This window comes from Mus pahari, chromosome 14, assembly GCF_900095145.1.
Source record: "Mus pahari chromosome 14, PAHARI_EIJ_v1.1, whole genome shotgun sequence".
NCBI classification, from domain to species: Eukaryota; Metazoa; Chordata; class Mammalia; order Rodentia; family Muridae; genus Mus; species Mus pahari.
This window is the reverse complement of record NC_034603.1, coordinates 77,771,511-77,776,794: the sequence shown is the minus strand read 5'-3', so window position 1 is coordinate 77,776,794 and position 5,284 is coordinate 77,771,511.

Here is a 5,284-nt window from a genome sequence, read left to right as displayed (position 1 = left end):
GCTCTTAGGTCATAAAGGGGGACAATGATGTTCCACATTTTACAAGACCTGGTGATAGGAATTCCACCACACCATAACCTTTACATAAGACAAAACACCTCAACTTTGGCAAATTATTCCCGGGCTTAACAACTGACAGAAGCCAGTCACCCCGGCTATTACACAACCCTTATCGATGGCATGTGCAGTGAAATGTGGATTTCTCCAGAAGAGGACCCAGGCTATTGGGCTATTCCAAATATTACAAACATGCATGATGTCTTTAAGGCCACATCACCCTTCATCTAGGTACACTCCTGGAAGTTTTGTTAACATCTATCACCTATCAACATCAATGTATGTATCTACCTCAAGTTCTACACATGAACTACTTATTGCCTTGATTTTGAGATAATATTGCCAGTTTCAACAAGCTGTTAAACTAAAGCAAAACAAAAACAAACAAACCCTAATCACCCTGTTCAACTTGGATGACAAGAAAGCTCAGTTAACATAAGAATATTCGGCCACCTCAGATGAGAGGTGAAAAGCATAGTAGCTGAACAACAAAATGGGCATTTGGAACACACAATACCAAGGCTTTACAGAAACCATTACTTGATATTCTCACCTTCCTTTCTTTTCACCATAGAGTGATGAGGGATGTTTCTGGTGTGGAAAAAAAAAAATCAGCCTTGCCTGTGTCCATCGAGGAAAACCCAAGGTGAAGCCACACCTCCTTCACTCTTGTAGATCATAGGAAAGAATGGAGGGTCAGGACTTACATCTAACACTTACCTCAAAGGCATGGAAAAGTTCCAGGAGGCCCTTCCTGCACAAAAGTCTGAGTGAATTCTGTGGCTCAACCTGCCTCCTTTGTAAAGAAAAAGATCCTGGAACCCACAAAAAGAAAGACGATTCTAGCCCAGGATGGTCAGCAGCAGAGGGCACAGGCAACACAGATGGCATCTACAAGGGGATGCCCAGAATGGCCTCATCTTCCAAACTTTCCACACATGAAGTTTAAGGGGGTCTGGAACTGGGAGTTCTGAGGCAGAGGCGGACATCTCTCTAGTATCTCCTTTCATAATTTGGGGAGGGGGGAGGATACCAAGAACAGCCATCTACATGATCTCATTCTTGCATCAAGTCATATTTGTTTTGGCCCCAAGAGCTTCCTTTAGAATACACACGGTGGTTTGCAAATACAGTTGACTTGTGACGCAGGGAAAGAAACAACCATGAGTTACAAATGAAATGTGTCTCCCATAAATGTATCTCCCACAGGATGTAAGGACAGGTGTTGATAAATATTTCTTAAGGGGACTGAATACCTAATCCGTTTGCTCCTTTTTAAAGCATAAGGGTTGGCAAAGGACTCTGCATCCTTCTACAGAGGTACCTGCCCATCTGTGCTTACTGCTGCTGTGATCGCAGTAGTGTAAGGACACGGAGTCAGCCATCAACTGGTGAAGAGATAATGAACTGTGGTACTCGTATGAATGGAATTTGGGTCAGCCGTCGTGAGAAATGAAATGTATAGGAAAATGGATGGAACTCAGAAAACATTGAGGCAACCTGGGAAAATAAGATAAGAGAGATACCTGATATCCTCTCTTGGATGTGCATCCTGGCCTCTCATTTTCATATGTGTGCATTAATCAGGGAGGGTGTGTGTGTAGATGCCAGGAAATTAGAGATTGGCACATGAGAGGACAAAAAAAAAAAAAAAAAAGAGGCTTTAAGGTAGAGGGATAGAGACAGCGATAGGAAACACATAATATAGAAGTAGAAGGGAAAAGACTGGGGGCAGAAGGGCTTAAGCAAGGGTGGGGAACAGGGAGATTGGGGATGGGGGTTTCAACCAAAATACAGCAGATTTTAATATGCCAGAAGCACACCTGCTCCTTTGTGAGCTAGCCAAAAGCTCTCTGGGATATTTTGAACTTAAGAACTTAAGAGCGACGGGGCTCCTTGTCGCAGAACTGTTCCTGACTTACGATACGTGAAAGCACTCACATAGGAATGCAGCCAAGCCCTGGTCATCGATGACATACGGAGGGAGAGTGGCAAGAGATGCGAGAGGAAAGAAAGATGGGAAACATGGTTGGTGCCTGGTCTCAGCCTCAATCTACAGATGACACAGCGAGCCGCTGCAGGGACAAGTTAGTGCATGCACCTGTCCTTACTCTCCATCCCACCAAAGAGTCATCTGTGGAATGAGTCCCCGAAGCTCAGAAAGACACGAGTATCAACTACAGGAAGGCAAGGGGCTATCGCTCACAGAAGCAAAACTCTGCCCATACTGCCAACTGTAAGAGAGTCAGTGCAAACCTCAAAAATTACAACTATAAAGTAACCCCCCAAAAGTTCAAATGAAGATGCCCATGATCACAAATTTCTGAGAGTCCCAATAGTAGTAGGCTACGTGAGTGTAAATTCTTTTAAAGATTTCTTTAAAAAAAAAAAAAAAGTGAGTATATTTGCATAAGTTGTATGCACCACATGCATGCCAGGGGCCGGAGGAGTCCAGAAAAGAGCATGCAATTCCCTGGAAGGGGAGTTAGAGGCCATTGGGAGCCTTCCCATGTGGCTGTTGGGAACCTCATACACTCTTCCTGTTGAGCCATCTCTCCAATGCCTAAAATATGTAAATTCCATCAGCACATTTGCATTCAGACACAAACAAAACAAAACTTCCCCCACTACAAAGTCCTTGACCTTGATGTCTGGATCTTTTTAAACTAGACTCCTCCTCATTTTGAATAGGAAGACGTTTCCGTGGGAGTTTTGCCTGAAAAGTGAGGTCTGGGTCAGGAACTGCAAAGACAACCACGAACTAAGGCCCTGTCTCCACAGATCCTGCTGTGGGAGGGTGACATTTGCATAGCTGTCAAGAGCGAAGCCACAGGAAAAGGTCCTCTCTGGATTCAGTGGTGAGATGCTTCCCGTGAAAAGAGAGCTGTATTCTGAAGGTTCTTAAAGTCAGGTTTTGTTTTCCCAGGTGAAACAAACAAACAAACAAACAAAAATTCTTTTCGATGGACTACCTGATCAAACTTTTGGATAGGCCCTCTTAAGGAGTCATTGTGCATCATTCTAAGACCTGAGAGGTAGATGATACAGATAATGTGGATATCATGTAGATAATAAAGACACTGTAACTTACAAATGTGTCCATTTCTTAAGGTGATAAAGGAGAGAGCAGCGATCTCTGGATGGCCACCATCTTAGAGCGAAGGGTACAAATACTGACACAGTAGACGATGACATGCCTTTCTGGATGCACAGAGACCCAACAGGCTCTGAGGTTCGGAGGGGGCTGGGGTTGGGGCAACCCAAGAGAAATCACATCGGAAAGGTGATATTTTGCATAGGGCCCTTGAATCAGTAATGTTCTAATGGGTCCATAAAAGGAGTGCCCCACCCAAGTTCAGAGGCAGAGTTCAAGTGGTCAGCATGAGCCTGTTCACAATGAGAACAGGAAGCATCCATACTCAGCACTCACCAGAGGACTTTGGACCCTAAACTACCTCAGATTACTCTGGGGGAAACAAACAAACAAATATATGGGTGAGCTGGACACACTTGTGGGTAGCCCAGCAGGTAGAGTGATTGTCTAATATGCATAAAGCCCTAGGTTCAATTCTCACACCACAGAAAAACCAGGTGTGATGATGTACCCATAGGATCCCAGCACTTGGGAGACGGAGGCAATAGGGTTGTAAGTTCAAGGTCATCCTCAACTACATAACAAGTTTGAGGTCAGTCTGGCATACTGACATAAGATCCTATCTCAAAAACACCAAAAAAATAAAATAAAATAGGATCAAGAGATGGCTTAGTAGTTAAGAGCGCTTACAGATCTCCCAGAGGATCTATGTTTAGTTCCCAGCACCCACATCAACCAACACAATGCCTGGTAACGCCAGCTCCAGGGGAATCCAATCCACATGTACATGTACCCATAGAGACGCACACACACAGACACACACACACACACACACACACACATACACAGACATAAATTTTCTTTTACATATGCCTTCTATTTTTTTTCTTTTTTCTTTTTTTTTTTTTGTTTTTTGTTTTTGTTTTTTTGAGACAGGGTTTCTCTGTATAGTCCTGGCTGTCCTGGAACTCACTTTGTAGACCAGGCTGGCCTCGAACTCAGAAATCCGCCTGCCTCTGCCTCCCAAGTGCTGGGATTAAAGGCGTGCACCACCACGCCCGGCTTATGCCTTCTATTTTTAATGCCAGCTTTGGTCTCACGAGTCCACTGTAGTTCTGAAGACAGAGCAACAAATAGGTTAATGTCTGGGTTCGTGACTCGTCTTGCATGCCCATTCCACTGCAGAGAAAAAGAAGATGCAAAGAGGCTAACTGCCAAGGAGACAAGTAATAGTAATACAAGTAAAAGGAATGCGCCTTTTCCAACTAACCTAAGTCATGATGTCAGTGACATGTAATGGAAAGTGTCACTTAACCCAGAGGAAACTGTTCCATCATCTTCTAAAATAATAAACACCTGGAGAAATGAACGGGCAGTACTCACAGTACTAAAATCTCCCCCACTTTTTCTGACTTTATTCTCCTGTATTCATCTTCCTAATAGACTTCAGGAGCCAAGCCAAATATGGAGTTGAAAACTCTGTTCATATAGTTAATTCATTAGAACGTTGTGTTTGACGGTCTACAACAGACATTGGCAAACCATGGCCTGTGAGCTAAGTACAACCCCCGCCTTCTTTTATAACATTTAATTTGTAACACGGGCACCAGGTTTGTTCATTTAGGCATTGTTTTCTGATGTCTTCAGATTTCAACAAGAGCTGAGAAGATACTACAACAACACTCACAAAAAGCCCTTGAAACAGAAAGCCAAAAATATTTACTATCTGGGCCTTTATCAACATTTTGCCACTGTATTCAGGGATGACACGGTCCTACATTCTATAGTGTTGATTGATCCACATCCTACAATAGTCTATTGATCTACAAGGTCCATAAACTTCCATCCCTCCCACAACAAAGAAGTACTTTCAAACTTGATGGTTCACATGTGACATACATTGTCCCAGAGAAAAGGTTCTAGCTTTCAATATATTTCCAAGATAATTATAATTTAACCAATTAAGGCCATAGCAAACTTCCAGGCAGTGGTGCCACATACTTCAGATCCCAGCACTCAGTAGACAGAGGCAGGTGGGTCTCTGTGAGTTCGTAGGCAGCCTGGTCTACAGAGCAAGTTCCAAGCCAGCCAGGGCTACACAGAGAAACCCTGTCTCAAGAAGAAAAAAAAAAA